Source organism: Sceloporus occidentalis, unplaced genomic scaffold (genome assembly GCF_023333645.1).
Source record: "Sceloporus occidentalis isolate IW3139 unplaced genomic scaffold, rSceOcc1.0.p SCAF_322, whole genome shotgun sequence".
Classification (NCBI taxonomy): domain Eukaryota; kingdom Metazoa; phylum Chordata; class Lepidosauria; order Squamata; family Phrynosomatidae; genus Sceloporus; species Sceloporus occidentalis.
This window is the reverse complement of record NW_028317302.1, coordinates 586,140-600,032: the sequence shown is the minus strand read 5'-3', so window position 1 is coordinate 600,032 and position 13,893 is coordinate 586,140. Positions and strand designations below refer to the sequence as shown.

The 13,893-nt window shown below is 47.0% G+C and overlaps 22 non-coding genes across 22 annotated transcripts; all 22 read left to right on the top strand.

Annotated features, from left to right (window-relative positions):
• The first annotated feature begins 250 nt into the window (after positions 1–250).
• Positions 251–323, top strand: TRNAV-UAC (transfer RNA valine (anticodon UAC)). The gene has a single exon. It is a non-coding gene; the product is annotated as a tRNA-Val (tRNA).
• Positions 324–460: 137 nt separating this feature from the next.
• Positions 461–533, top strand: TRNAV-AAC (transfer RNA valine (anticodon AAC)). Its single transcript has one exon. It is a non-coding gene; the product is annotated as a tRNA-Val (tRNA).
• Positions 534–1,180: 647 nt separating this feature from the next.
• TRNAV-CAC (transfer RNA valine (anticodon CAC)) lies at positions 1,181–1,253 on the top strand. Its single transcript has one exon. It is a non-coding gene; the product is annotated as a tRNA-Val (tRNA).
• Positions 1,254–1,344: 91 nt separating this feature from the next.
• Positions 1,345–1,417, top strand: TRNAV-UAC (transfer RNA valine (anticodon UAC)). Its single transcript has one exon. It is a non-coding gene; the product is annotated as a tRNA-Val (tRNA).
• A 454-nt stretch (positions 1,418–1,871) lies between these two features.
• On the top strand, positions 1,872–1,945 carry TRNAV-UAC (transfer RNA valine (anticodon UAC)). Its single transcript has one exon. It is a non-coding gene; the product is annotated as a tRNA-Val (tRNA).
• A 137-nt stretch (positions 1,946–2,082) lies between these two features.
• TRNAV-AAC (transfer RNA valine (anticodon AAC)) lies at positions 2,083–2,155 on the top strand. The gene has a single exon. It is a non-coding gene; the product is annotated as a tRNA-Val (tRNA).
• A 649-nt stretch (positions 2,156–2,804) lies between these two features.
• TRNAV-CAC (transfer RNA valine (anticodon CAC)) lies at positions 2,805–2,877 on the top strand. Its single transcript has one exon. It is a non-coding gene; the product is annotated as a tRNA-Val (tRNA).
• A 91-nt stretch (positions 2,878–2,968) lies between these two features.
• TRNAV-UAC (transfer RNA valine (anticodon UAC)) lies at positions 2,969–3,041 on the top strand. Its single transcript has one exon. It is a non-coding gene; the product is annotated as a tRNA-Val (tRNA).
• Positions 3,042–3,495: 454 nt separating this feature from the next.
• On the top strand, positions 3,496–3,568 carry TRNAV-UAC (transfer RNA valine (anticodon UAC)). The gene has a single exon. It is a non-coding gene; the product is annotated as a tRNA-Val (tRNA).
• A 137-nt stretch (positions 3,569–3,705) lies between these two features.
• On the top strand, positions 3,706–3,778 carry TRNAV-AAC (transfer RNA valine (anticodon AAC)). The gene has a single exon. It is a non-coding gene; the product is annotated as a tRNA-Val (tRNA).
• A 2,995-nt stretch (positions 3,779–6,773) lies between these two features.
• On the top strand, positions 6,774–6,846 carry TRNAV-CAC (transfer RNA valine (anticodon CAC)). The gene has a single exon. It is a non-coding gene; the product is annotated as a tRNA-Val (tRNA).
• A 91-nt stretch (positions 6,847–6,937) lies between these two features.
• On the top strand, positions 6,938–7,010 carry TRNAV-UAC (transfer RNA valine (anticodon UAC)). Its single transcript has one exon. It is a non-coding gene; the product is annotated as a tRNA-Val (tRNA).
• Positions 7,011–7,464: 454 nt separating this feature from the next.
• Positions 7,465–7,537, top strand: TRNAV-UAC (transfer RNA valine (anticodon UAC)). Its single transcript has one exon. It is a non-coding gene; the product is annotated as a tRNA-Val (tRNA).
• A 137-nt stretch (positions 7,538–7,674) lies between these two features.
• Positions 7,675–7,747, top strand: TRNAV-AAC (transfer RNA valine (anticodon AAC)). Its single transcript has one exon. It is a non-coding gene; the product is annotated as a tRNA-Val (tRNA).
• A 648-nt stretch (positions 7,748–8,395) lies between these two features.
• Positions 8,396–8,468, top strand: TRNAV-CAC (transfer RNA valine (anticodon CAC)). The gene has a single exon. It is a non-coding gene; the product is annotated as a tRNA-Val (tRNA).
• A 91-nt stretch (positions 8,469–8,559) lies between these two features.
• Positions 8,560–8,632, top strand: TRNAV-UAC (transfer RNA valine (anticodon UAC)). The gene has a single exon. It is a non-coding gene; the product is annotated as a tRNA-Val (tRNA).
• A 454-nt stretch (positions 8,633–9,086) lies between these two features.
• On the top strand, positions 9,087–9,159 carry TRNAV-UAC (transfer RNA valine (anticodon UAC)). The gene has a single exon. It is a non-coding gene; the product is annotated as a tRNA-Val (tRNA).
• A 137-nt stretch (positions 9,160–9,296) lies between these two features.
• On the top strand, positions 9,297–9,369 carry TRNAV-AAC (transfer RNA valine (anticodon AAC)). The gene has a single exon. It is a non-coding gene; the product is annotated as a tRNA-Val (tRNA).
• A 648-nt stretch (positions 9,370–10,017) lies between these two features.
• On the top strand, positions 10,018–10,090 carry TRNAV-CAC (transfer RNA valine (anticodon CAC)). The gene has a single exon. It is a non-coding gene; the product is annotated as a tRNA-Val (tRNA).
• Positions 10,091–10,181: 91 nt separating this feature from the next.
• TRNAV-UAC (transfer RNA valine (anticodon UAC)) lies at positions 10,182–10,254 on the top strand. Its single transcript has one exon. It is a non-coding gene; the product is annotated as a tRNA-Val (tRNA).
• Positions 10,255–10,708: 454 nt separating this feature from the next.
• On the top strand, positions 10,709–10,781 carry TRNAV-UAC (transfer RNA valine (anticodon UAC)). Its single transcript has one exon. It is a non-coding gene; the product is annotated as a tRNA-Val (tRNA).
• Positions 10,782–10,918: 137 nt separating this feature from the next.
• Positions 10,919–10,991, top strand: TRNAV-AAC (transfer RNA valine (anticodon AAC)). Its single transcript has one exon. It is a non-coding gene; the product is annotated as a tRNA-Val (tRNA).
• Positions 10,992–13,893: the final 2,902 nt, after the last annotated feature.

The window sequence follows — 13,893 nt, the reverse complement described above, 5'->3', positions numbered from 1 at the left end:
TCAAATTCTTGTAAAGGAGCTAAAAATGAAAACTTCCTAGCAGGGGTCTTAAAATCAGAGAAAATTTAAGCTTAACTGTAGAGGGGATGTAAACATTTCACCATAACTATGTCACAGATTTTCCCTGGGGTGTAGCCTACTCAACTGCGAAGTTTCTTAGCACTTTACTGACCCAATCCTGTAGTTTTCTCCTTACTTTCTAGTAACACATATTGTCTGAAAGCATTTGAAAGCATGCTCTGCCAGGTTTGTTTCTGTAGTGTAGTGGTTATCACATTCGCCTTACACGCGAAAGGTCCTCGGTTCGAAACCGAGCAGAAACAACTGTTGTTTTATGAATTGAAAACTACACCTGCATTTCTTGCAAAGGTAGCACACGTTGAGTTGTTTTTGTTTTTTTAAACCATGTTTCCAAAGAAAGAGTACTGTCAGAGAGGTGAGAAAAATGTAGCCAAGTCAAGTGTCTGTAGTGTAGTGGTTATCACGTTTGCCTAACACGCAAAAGATCCCTGGTTCGAAACCAGGCAGAAACATGTTTTTTGGGTAAATCAATGTTTATTAAGGTTTTTCAGTTTTGTGGGAAGAGGCAGGGGGAAGGGTACAGAAAATCAAAAGAATCAGAGGGGGGGGGAATAAGCAGGTACGATTGACACTGTGCAGTGTACAGATACCACGTCGAGAGAACATGAGTACAAAGGAAAATGGTCACAACATTTACATATAGCGGAAAAAACGGCACGGCAGGAACAGGGAGCTCCAGAGCAATAGGACACATGGTTACAAATACTCCTTCTCCGCAAAGACAGAGCACATGAAAAAGGCAGTGCGTAGACACTCCGGCAGTTGTTACCCAAAGGGGGGGAGCCTAGGCGTTGCGCCTACGTGCCAGAAGGAGCAGGGGCGCTGGCGCCGGAGAGCAGGGGGCAACCACGCGCGCCGAGGCAGACTTCTAAACCAGGCAGGCGGGTGCTACTGATGCGGAGACTGCATGCCATGTAAGCTTAACTGTAGAGGGGATGTAAACATTTCACCATAACTATGTCACAGATTTTCCCTGGGGTGTAGCCTACTCAACTGTGAAGTTTCTTAGCACTTTGCTGACCCAATCCTGTAGTTTTCTCCTTATTTTCTATTAACAAATATTGTCTGAAAGCGCTTGAACGTGTCGTCTGCCAGGTTTGTGTCTGTAGTGTAGTGGTTATCACATTCGCTTCACACGCGAAAGGTTCTCGGTTCGAAACCGAGCAGAAACAGCTTATTGTTTTATGAATTTAAAACTACACCTACATTTCTTTCCAAAGAAAGAGTACTGTCAGAGAGGTGACAAGACCACTGCTACCTCAAGTTTCTGTAGTGTAGTGGTTATCACGTTTGCCTTACACGCAAAAGGTCTCTGGTTCGAAACCAGGCAAGAGCATGTTTTGTATAGAGTTCATTTTGTTATGCATGCTGTACATCATTTAAAAAAAACACCTACTCATTTCACGAAAATCCCATCATTGCACCATGAAATCACTGTGCCGTTCATATCATTTGTTCAGTGTTAGAAATTGCTGAAATTCATAAAGAAAGGAAATTGAAATGATCTGTATGGGATTCTTAGAGTGTTTACGCTCCCAAGTCAAATTCTTGTAAAGGAGCTAAAAATGAAAACTTCCTAGCAGGGGTCTTAAAATCAGAGAAAATTTAAGCTTAACTGTAGAGGGGATGTAAACATTTCACCATAACTATGTCACAGATTTTCCCTGGGGTGTAGCCTACTCAACTGCGAAGTTTCTTAGCACTTTACTGACCCAATCCTGTAGTTTTCTCCTTACTTTCTAGTAACACATATTGTCTGAAAGCATTTGAAAGCATTCTCTGCCAGGTTTGTTTCTGTAGTGTAGTGGTTATCACATTCGCCTTACATGCGTAAAGGTCCTCGGTTCGAAACCGAGCAGAAACAACTGTTGTTTTATGAATTGAAAACTACACCTGCATTTCTTGCAAAGGTAGCACACGTTGAGTTGTTTTTGTTTTTTAAAACCATGTTTCCAAAGAAAGAGTACTGTCAGAGAGGTGAGAAAAATGTAGCCAGGTCAAGTTTCTGTAGTGTAGTGGTTATCACGTTTGCCTAACACGCAAAAGATCCCTGGTTCGAAACCAGGCAGAAACATGTTTTTTGGGTAAATCAATGTTTATTAAGGTTTTTCAGTTTTGTGGGAAGAGGCAGGGGGAAGGGTACAGAAAATCAAAAGAATCAGAGGGGGGGGGGGAATAAGCAGGTACGATTGACACTGTGCAGTGTACAGATACCACGTCGAGAGAACATGAGTACAAAGGAAAATGGTCACAACATTTACATATAGCGGAAAAAACGGCACGGCAGGAACAGGGAGCTCCAGAGCAATAGGACACATGGTTACAAATACTCCTTCTCCGCAAAGACAGAGCACATGAAAAAGGCAGTGCGTAGACACTCCGGCAGTTGTTACCCAAAGGGGGGGAGCCTAGGCGTTGCGCCTACGTGCCAGAAGGAGCAGGGGCGCTGGCGCCGGAGAGCAGGGGGCAACCACGCGCGCCGAGGCAGACTTCTAAACCAGGCAGGCGGGTGCTACTGATGCGGAGACTGCATGCCATGTAAGCTTAACTGTAGAGGGGATGTAAACATTTCACCATAACTATGTCACAGATTTTCCCTGGGGTGTAGCCTACTCAACTGTGAAGTTTCTTAGCACTTTGCTGACCCAATCCTGTAGTTTTCTCCTTACTTTCTATTAACAAATATTTTCTGAAAGCGCTTGAACGTGTCATCTGCTAGGTTTGTGTCTGTAGTGTAGTGGTTATCACATTCGCCTCACACGCGAAAGGTTCTCGGTTCGAAACCGAGCAGAAACAGCTTATTGTTTTATGAATTTAAAACTACACCTACATTTCTTTCCAAAGAAAGAGTACTGTCAGAGAGGTGACAAGACCGCTGCTACCTCAAGTTTCTGTAGTGTAGTGGTTATCACGTTTGCCTTACATGCAAAAGGTCTCTGGTTCGAAACCAGGCAAGAGCATGTTTTGTATAGAGTTCATTTTGTTATGCATGCTGTACATCATTTAAAAAAAACACCTACTCATTTCACGAAAATCCCATCATTGCACCATGAAATCACTGTGCCGTTCATATCATTTGTTCAGTGTTAGAAATTGCTGAAATTCATAAAGAAAGGAAATTGAAATGATCTGTATGGGATTCTTAGAGTGTTTAAGCTCCCAAGTCAAATTCTTGTAAAGGAGCTAAAAATGAAAACTTCCTAGCAGGGGTCTTAAAATCAGAGAAAATTTAAGCTTAACTGTAGAGGGGATGTAAACATTTCACCATAACTATGTCACAGATTTTCCCTGGGGTGTAGCCTACTCAACTGCGAAGTTTCTTAGCACTTTACTGACCCAATCCTGTAGTTTTCTCCTTACTTTCTAGTAACACATATTGTCTGAAAGCATTTGAAAGCATGCTCTGCCAGGTTTGTTTCTGTAGTGTAGTGGTTATCACATTCGCCTTACACGCGAAAGGTCCTCGGTTCGAAACCGAGCAGAAACAACTGTTGTTTTATGAATTGAAAACTACACCTGCATTTCTTGCAAAGGTAGCACACGTTGAGTTGTTTTTGTTTTTTTAAACCATGTTTCCAAAGAAAGAGTACTGTCAGAGAGGTGAGAAAACTGTAGCCAGGTCAAGTTTCTGTAGTGTAGTGGTTATCACGTTTGCCTAACACGCAAAAGATCCCTGGTTCGAAACCAGGCAGAAACATGTTTTTTGGGTAAATCAATGTTTATTAAGGTTTTTCAGTTTTGTGGGAAGAGGCAGGGGGAAGGGTACAGAAAATCAAAAGAATCAGAGGGGGGGGGGAATAAGCAGGTACGATTGACACTGTGCAGTGTACAGATACCACGTCGAGAGAACATGAGTACAAAGGAAAATGGTCACAACATTTACATATAGCGGAAAAAACGGCACGGCAGGAACAGGGAGCTCCAGAGCAATAGGACACATGGTTACAAATACTCCTTCTCCGCAAAGACAGAGCACATGAAAAAGGCAGTGCGTAGACACTCCGGCAGTTGTTACCCAAAGGGGGGGAGCCTAGGCGTTGCGCCTACGTGCCAGAAGGAGCAGGGGCGCTGGCGCCGGAGAGCAGGGGGCAACCACGCGCGCCGAGGCAGACTTCTAAACCAGGCAGGCGGGTGCTACTGATGCGGAGACTGCATGCCATGTATGCACGGTGCGGGGATGCTATATGCTTGGATGACGGGGAAGCGAGACAAGAAAACGTCGACATCCCCTGTGCAACCTCGAGTGAGCTCAGCGCGATTACCTGCACGGACACCCCCAGCACCTAGCCTTGGTGGCATAGCCCTGGACCTGTAGGGAAGGAGGGCAGCAAGGATGTGAGAGGGAAGGGAAGAAGGGAAAAGCAGAAACAGAAAGGACAAAGGAAAAAAAAAAAAAAAAAAGGGGGGGGAGCTTGGTAGGGGGCAAAGTGACCACGTTTCGGATGGAGGCAACTCGGAGGCCGCAGCTCAGGGGGGCACGCCGTCAAGCAATGGGCGAATTTGGGGGCTAGCGAGCAGTTGCAACCAGTGAAACCAGATGCGGTTATGTTTTTCAGACCTCTCCGTGGTAGAATAGATCAATTCCTCAAGAACTGGAGTCCGCTCCACCGTTGGATCCACTCCCGAATCGTAGGGGGGGAAGAATCACCCCAATGCAAGGGGATAAGGGCTTTCGCAGCTGTCAGAAGGTAGCGGACCACTGCATTCTTGTACCACGAAATCGGGTGAAGGAGAAGGAATTCCGGCGAAAAGGGAATGTCCCTGTCGGTGAGGGATCGAACATGGGAGTGAATGGCCGACCAATAGGGAGCTATGCTGGGACAGGACCACCACAGATGAAGCAAAGAGCAGGGAGATGCACCAAACTGCCAGCATTCATCCCTCCTATCGGGACAGAACCGGGCTGTGGTCGACGGGGGCCTATACCACAGGGCCATCAGCTTGTAGGACATCTCCTGGACCCTGTTATTAAGGGAGCAACGGTGAGTGAGCACGCAGATCTTTTCCCACTGTTGCTCGGTGAGAGTGAGTTGCAGTGAGGCCTCCCACTTGCCCTCGTGAGGTGGGGGGGGGAAACAGCCGAGAGGAGGAGGCCATAGAGGAGCGATACGCCATGAGGTGGGGGGTGAGGTCAGGGTGCACAGCTCTTCAAACCTGGTGAGATCCCTAAGGACCTGGTGTTTACGGCCCAGGGAACGAAAGAAATTGCCCAGCTGGGCATAGCGGAAGCGCGCCAGGGACGTGGGAGGGGCCGGGCCCACCAGAGCCTCCAAGGGCTGTAGACCCGATGGGGAGAGGTATGCACGGATGCCTAGCGTCCCCCTGGCGGCCACCTCAGGGAAGACATCGCCTCCCATGCCCGGAGGGAAATCGGGATTGTCGCGTATCGGAGTAAGAGGAGACGGGAGAAAAGAGACAGAGGTGCCCCGCAAACACTGAGCGTCGCCCGGGTAAGGAACTAATCGACGAGCCCAGCATGCCGCTCTCCACCTCCAGCCACCGCTTCCCACCAGAACCACAGGCCCACTCCACTATCTGCAAGAGATGGCATGTCCGGTAGTATGTACGCGGACACGGCAAAGCCAGACCACCTCTCGACTTGGGCAGGATCAGGACATTATATCGAATGCGGGGGGAGCGGGGGCCCCATATAAAACGGAGAAAGGCAGAGCGGACAGAAGCGAAGAAGGAGGGGGGAAGGTGTATGGGTAGAGTCTGGAACAAGTAGAGGAGTCTGGGCATCACATTAATTTGAATAGTGTTGACCCTACCCAGCCACGTGACAGTGAGCCGGGACCATCTGCGGAAGTCGGACTGTATAGTGGAAAGGAGCGGCAGGAAGTTCTTAGCGTACAGCCGGGAGTGATCGGGGGATATCCACACTCCTAGGTATTTCAATTTAGTATCGCACCATGCGAAGGGGAAAGCCGCGCGCAAGGAGGTACTGACAGCATCTGGCACATTAACACCCAGGAGCTCAGATTTAGACATGTTGACTTTGAAGTTGGAAAGGTCACTGTATGTCGCGAGCTCTTGCAGGACAGAGGGCAGGGAGATGCGGGGCTGGGCCAACGTGAAAAGGAGGTCATCAGCATACCCCAATACCTTATGGTGGGACCGCCCCACCTGGAGTACCGAGATGTCCGGGTTCTGGCGTATCGCCTGCAAAAGGGGTTCCAGTGATAAAACAAACAGCATCGGTGAGAGGGGGCAACCCTGTCGGGTCCCAGCAGGAACATGTTTTGTGTAGAGTTCTTTTTCTCATGCATGCTGTACATCATTTAAAAAAAACACCTACTCATTTCACGAAAATCCCATCATTGCACCATGAAATCACTGTGCCGTTCATATCATTTGTTCAGTGTTAGAAATTGCTGAAATTCATAAAGAAAGGAAATTGAAATGATCTGTATGGGATTCTTAGAGGGTTTAAGCTCCCAAGTCAAATTCTTGTAAAGGAGCTAAAAATGAAAACTTCTTAGCAGGGTTCTTAAAATCAGAGAAAATTTAAGCTTAACTGTAGAGGGGATGTAAACATTTCACCATAACTATGTCACAGATTTTCCCTGGGGTGTAGCCTACTCAACTGTGAAGTTTCTTAGCACTTTGCTGACCCAATCCTGTAGTTTTCTCCTTACTTTCTATTAACAAATATTGTCTGAAAGCGCTTGAACGTGTCGTCTGCCAGGTTTGTTTCTGTAGTGTAGTGGTTATCACATTCACCTCACGCGCGAAAGGTTCTCGGTTCGAAACCGAGCAGAAACGGCTTATTGTTTTATGAATTTAAAACTACACCTACATTTCTTTCCAAAGAAAGAGTACTGTCAGAGAGGTGAGAAAACTGTAGCCAGGTCAAGTTTCTGTAGTGTAGTGGTTATCACGTTTGCCTTACACGCAAAAGGGCTCTGGTTCGAAACCAGGCAAGAGCATGTTTTGTATAGAGTTCATTTTGTTATGCATGCTGTACATCATTTAAAAAAAACACCTACTCATTTCACGAAAATCCCATCATTGCACCATGAAATCACTGTGCCGTTCATATCATTTGTTCAGTGTTAGAAATTGCTGAAATTCATAAAGAAAGGAAATTGAAATGATCTGTATGGGATTCTTAGAGTGTTTAAGCTCCCAAGTCAAATTCTTGTAAAGGAGCTAAAAATGAAAACTTCCTAGCAGGGGTCTTAAAATCAGAGAAAATTTAAGCTTAACTGTAGAGGGGATGTAAACATTTCACCATAACTATGTCACAGATTTTCCCTGGGGTGTAGCCTACTCAACTGCGAAGTTTCTTAGCACTTTACTGACCCAATCCTGTAGTTTTCTCCTTACTTTCTAGTAACACATATTGTCTGAAAGCATTTGAAAGCATGCTCTGCCAGGTTTGTTTCTGTAGTGTAGTGGTTATCACGTTCGCCTTACACGCGAAAAGTCCTCGGTTCGAAACCGAGCAGAAACAACTGTTGTTTTATGAATTGAAAACTACACCTGCATTTCTTGCAAAGGTAGCACACGTTGAGTTGTTTTTGTTTTTTTAAACCATGTTTCCAAAGAAAGAGTACTGTCAGAGAGGTGAGAAAACTGTAGCCAGGTCAAGTTTCTGTAGTGTAGTGGTTATCACGTTTGCCTAACACGCAAAAGATCCCTGGTTCGAAACCAGGCAGAAACATGTTTTTTGGGTAAATCAATGTTTATTAAGGTTTTTCAGTTTTGTGGGAAGAGGCAGGGGGAAGGGTACAGAAAATCAAAAGAATCAGAGGGGGGGGGGAATAAGCAGGTACGATTGACACTGTGCAGTGTACAGATACCACGTCGAGAGAACATGAGTACAAAGGAAAATGGTCACAACATTTACATATAGCGGAAAAAACGGCACGGCAGGAACAGGGAGCTCCAGAGCAATAGGACACATGGTTACAAATACTCCTTCTCCGCAAAGACAGAGCACATGAAAAAGGCAGTGCGTAGACACTCCGGCAGTTGTTACCCAAAGGGGGGGAGCCTAGGCGTTGCGCCTACGTGCCAGAAGGAGCAGGGGCGCTGGCGCCGGAGAGCAGGGGGCAACCACGCGCGCCGAGGCAGACTTCTAAACCAGGCAGGCGGGTGCTACTGATGCGGAGACTGCATGCCATGTAAGCTTAACTGTAGAGGGGATGTAAACATTTCACCATAACTATGTCACAGATTTTCCCTGGGGTGTAGCCTACTCAACTGTGAAGTTTCTTAGCACTTTGCTGACCCAATCCTGTAGTTTTCTCCTTACTTTCTATTAACAAATATTTTCTGAAAGCGCTTGAACGTGTCGTCTGCCAGGTTTGTGTCTGTAGTGTAGTGGTTATCACATTCGCCTCACACGCGAAAGGTTCTCGGTTCGAAACCGAGCAGAAACAGCTTATTGTTTTATGAATTTAAAACTACACCTACATTTCTTTCCAAAGAAAGAGTACTGTCAGAGAGGTGACAAGACCGCTGCTACCTCAAGTTTCTGTAGTGTAGTGGTTATCACGTTTGCCTTACATGCAAAAGGTCTCTGGTTCGAAACCAGGCAAGAGCATGTTTTGTATAGAGTTCATTTTGTTATGCATGCTGTACATCATTTAAAAAAAACACCTACTCATTTCACGAAAATCCCATCATTGCACCATGAAATCACTGTGCCGTTCATATCATTTGTTCAGTGTTAGAAATTGCTGAAATTCATAAAGAAAGGAAATTGAAATGATCTGTATGGGATTCTTAGAGTGTTTAAGCTCCCAAGTCAAATTCTTGTAAAGGAGCTAAAAATGAAAACTTCCTAGCAGGGGTCTTAAAATCAGAGAAAATTTAAGCTTAACTGTAGAGGGGATGTAAACATTTCACCATAACTATGTCACAGATTTTCCCTGGGGTGTAGCCTACTCAACTGCGAAGTTTCTTAGCACTTTACTGACCCAATCCTGTAGTTTTCTCCTTACTTTCTAGTAACACATATTGTCTGAAAGCATTTGAAAGCATGCTCTGCCAGGTTTGTTTCTGTAGTGTAGTGGTTATCACATTCGCCTTACACGCGAAAGGTCCTCGGTTCGAAACCGAGCAGAAACAACTGTTGTTTTATGAATTGAAAACTACACCTGCATTTCTTGCAAAGGTAGCACACGTTGAGTTGTTTTTGTTTTTTTAAACCATGTTTCCAAAGAAAGAGTACTGTCAGAGAGGTGAGAAAAATGTAGCCAAGTCAAGTGTCTGTAGTGTAGTGGTTATCACGTTTGCCTAACACGCAAAAGATCCCTGGTTCGAAACCAGGCAGAAACATGTTTTTTGGGTAAATCAATGTTTATTAAGGTTTTTCAGTTTTGTGGGAAGAGGCAGGGGGAAGGGTACAGAAAATCAAAAGAATCAGAGGGGGGGGGGAATAAGCAGGTACGATTGACACTGTGCAGTGTACAGATACCACGTCGAGAGAACATGAGTACAAAGGAAAATGGTCACAACATTTACATATAGCGGAAAAAACGGCACGGCAGGAACAGGGAGCTCCAGAGCAATAGGACACATGGTTACAAATACTCCTTCTCCGCAAAGACAGAGCACATGAAAAAGGCAGTGCGTAGACACTCCGGCAGTTGTTACCCAAAGGGGGGGAGCCTAGGCGTTGCGCCTACGTGCCAGAAGGAGCAGGGGCGCTGGCGCCGGAGAGCAGGGGGCAACCACGCGCGCCGAGGCAGACTTCTAAACCAGGCAGGCGGGTGCTACTGATGCGGAGACTGCATGCCATGTAAGCTTAACTGTAGAGGGGATGTAAACATTTCACCATAACTATGTCACAGATTTTCCCTGGGGTGTAGCCTACTCAACTGTGAAGTTTCTTAGCACTTTGCTGACCCAATCCTGTAGTTTTCTCCTTATTTTCTATTAACAAATATTGTCTGAAAGCGCTTGAACGTGTCGTTTGCCAGGTTTGTGTCTGTAGTGTAGTGGTTATCACATTCGCCTCACACGCGAAAGGTTCTCGGTTCGAAACCGAGCAGAAACAGCTTATTGTTTTATGAATTTAAAACTACACCTACATTTCTTTCCAAAGAAAGAGTACTGTCAGAGAGGTGACAAGACCACTGCTACCTCAAGTTTCTGTAGTGTAGTGGTTATCACGTTTGCCTTACACGCAAAAGGTCTCTGGTTCGAAACCAGGCAAGAGCATGTTTTGTATAGAGTTCATTTTGTTATGCATGCTGTACATCATTTAAAAAAAACACCTACTCATTTCACGAAAATCCCATCATTGCACCATGAAATCACTGTGCCGTTCATATGATTTGTTCAGTGTTAGAAATTGCTGAAATTCATAAAGAAAGGAAATTGAAATGATCTGTATGGGATTCTTAGAGTGTTTACGCTCCCAAGTCAAATTCTTGTAAAGGAGCTAAAAATGAAAACTTCCTAGCAGGGGTCTTAAAATCAGAGAAAATTTAAGCTTAACTGTAGAGGGGATGTAAACATTTCACCATAACTATGTCACAGATTTTCCCTGGGGTGTAGCCTACTCAACTGCGAAGTTTCTTAGCACTTTACTGACCCAATCCTGTAGTTTTCTCCTTACTTTCTAGTAACACATATTGTCTGAAAGCATTTGAAAGCATGCTCTGCCAGGTTTGTTTCTGTAGTGTAGTGGTTATCACATTCGCCTTACATGCGAAAGGTCCTCGGTTCCAAACCGAGCAGAAACAACTGTTGTTTTATGAATTGAAAACTACACCTGCATTTCTTGCAAAGGTAGCACACGTTGAGTTGTTTTTGTTTTTTAAAACCATGTTTCCAAAGAAAGAGTACTGTCAGAGAGGTGAGAAAAATGTAGCCAGGTCAAGTTTCTGTAGTGTAGTGGTTATCACGTTTGCCTAACACGCAAAAGATCCCTGGTTCGAAACCAGGCAGAAACATGTTTTTTGGGTAAATCAATGTTTATTAAGGTTTTTCAGTTTTGTGGGAAGAGGCAGGGGGAAGGGTACAGAAAATCAAAAGAATCAGAGAGGGGGGGGAATAAGCAGGTACGATTGACACTGTGCAGTGTACAGATACCACGTCGAGAGAACATGAGTACAAAGGAAAATGGTCACAACATTTACATATAGCGGAAAAAACGGCACGGCAGGAACAGGGAGCTCCAGAGCAATAGGACACATGGTTACAAATACTCCTTCTCCGCAAAGACAGAGCACATGAAAAAGGCAGTGCGTAGACACTCCGGCAGTTGTTACCCAAAGGGGGGGAGCCTAGGCGTTGCGCCTACGTGCCAGAAGGAGCAGGGGCGCTGGCGCCGGAGAGCAGGGGGCAACCACGCGCGCCGAGGCAGACTTCTAAACCAGGCAGGCGGGTGCTACTGATGCGGAGACTGCATGCCATGTATGCACGGTGCGGGGATGCTATAGGGTTGGATGACGGGGAAGCGAGACAAGAAAACGTCGACATCCCCTGTGCAACCTCGAGTGAGCTCAGCGCGATAACCTGCACGGACACCCCCAGCACCTAGCCTTGGTGGCATAGCCCTGGACCTGTAGGGAAGGAGGGCAGCAAGGATGTGAGAGGGAAGGGAAGAAGGGAAAAGCGGAAACAGAAAGGACAAAGGAAAAAAAAAAAGGGGGGGAGCTCGGTAGGGGGCAAAGTGACCACGTTTCGGATGGAGGCAACTCGGAGGCCGCAGCTCAGGAGGGCACGCCGTCAAGCAATGGGCGAATTTGGGGGCTAGCGAGCAGTTGCAACCAGTTAAACCAGATGCGGTTATGTTTTTCAGACCTCTCCGTGGTAGAATAGATCAATTCCTCAAGAACTGGAGTCCGCTCCACCCGTTGGATCCACTCCCGAATCGTAGGGGGGGAAGAATCACCCCAATGCAAGGGGATAAGGGCTTTCGCAGCTGTCAGAAGGTAGCGGACCACTGCATTCTTGTACCACGAAATCGGGTGAAGGAGAAGGAATTCCGGCGAAAAGGGAATGTCCCTGTCGGTGAGGGATCGAACATGGGAGTGAATGGCCGACCAATAGGGAGCTATGCTGGGACAGGACCACCACAGATGAAGCAAAGAGCAGGGAGATGCACCAAACTGCCAGCATTCATCCCTCCTATCGGGACAGAACCGGGCTGTGGTCGACGGGGGCCTATACCACAGGGCCATCAGCTTGTAGGACATCTCCTGGACCCTGTTATTAAGGGAGCAACGGTGAGTGAGCACGCAGATCTTTTCCCACTGTTGCTCGGTGAGAGTGAGTTGCAGTGAGGCCTCCCACTTGCCCTCGTTAGGTGGGGGGGAGGGAAAAACAGCCGAGAGGAGGAGGCCATAGAGGAGCGATACGCCATGAGGTGGGGGCGAGGTCAGGGTGCACAGGGCTTCAAACCTGGTGAGATCCCTAAGGACCTGGTGTTTACGGCCCAGGGAACGAAAGAAATTGCCCAGCTGGGCATAGCGGAAGCGCGCCAGGGACGTGGGAGGGGCCGGGCCCACCAGAGCCTCCAAGGGCTGTAGACCCGATGGGGAGAGGTATGCACGGATGCCTAGCGTCCCCCTGGCGGCCACCTCAGGGAAGACATCGCCTCCCATGCCCGGAGGGAAATCGGGATTGTCGCGTATCGGAGTAAGAGGAGACGGGAGAAAAGAGACAGAGGTGCCCCGCAAAACACTGAGCGTCGCCCGGGTAAGGAACTAATCGACGAGCCCAGCATGCCGCTCTCCACCTCCAGCCACCGCTTCCCACCAGAACCACAGGCCCACTCCACTATCCGCAAGAGATGGCATGCCCGGTAGTATGTACGCGGACACGGCAAAGCCAGACCACCTCTCGACTTGGGCAGGATCAGGACATTATATCGAATGCGGGGGGAGCGGGGGCCCCATATAAAACGGAGAAAGGCAGAGCGGACAGAAGCGAAGAAGGAGGGGGGAAGGTGTATGGGTAGAGTCTGGAACAAGTAGAGGAGTCTGGGCATCACATTAATTTTAATAGTGTTGACCCTACCCAGCCACGTGACAGTGAGCCGGGACCATCTGCGGAAGTCGGACTGTATAGTGGAAAGGAGCGGCAGGAAGTTGTTGGCGTACAGCCGGGAGTGATCGGGGGATATCCACACTCCTAGGTATTTCAATTTAGTATCGCACCATGCGAAGGGGAAAGCCGCGCGCAAGGAGGTACTGACAGCATCTGGCACATTAACACCCAGGAGCTCAGATTTAGACATGTTGACTTTGAAGTTGGAAAGGACACTGTATGTCGCGAGCTCTTGCAGGACAGAGGGCAGGGAGATGCGGGGCTGGGCCAACGTGAAAAGGAGGTCATCAGCATACCCCAATACCTTATGGTGGGACCGCCCCACCTGGAGTACCGAGATGTCCGGGTTCTGGCGTATCGCCTGCAAAAGGGGTTCCAGTGATAAAACAAACAGCATCGGTGAGAGGGGGCAACCCTGTCGGGTCCCAGCAGGAACATGTTTTGTGTAGAGTTCTTTTTCTCATGCATGCTGTACATCATTTAAAAAAAACACCTACTCATTTCACGAAAATCCCATCATTGCACCATGAAATCACTGTGCCGTTCATATCATTTGTTCAGTGTTAGAAATTGCTGAAATTCATAAAGAAAGGAAATTGAAATGATCTGTATGGGATTCTTAGAGGGTTTAAGCTCCCAAGTCAAATTCTTGTAAAGGAGCTAAAAATGAAAACTTCTTAGCAGGGTTCTTAAAATCAGAGAAAATTTAAGCTTAACTGTAGAGGGGATGTAAACATTTCACCATAACTATGTCACAGATTTTCCCTGGGGTGTAGCCTACTCAACTGTGAAGTTTCTTAG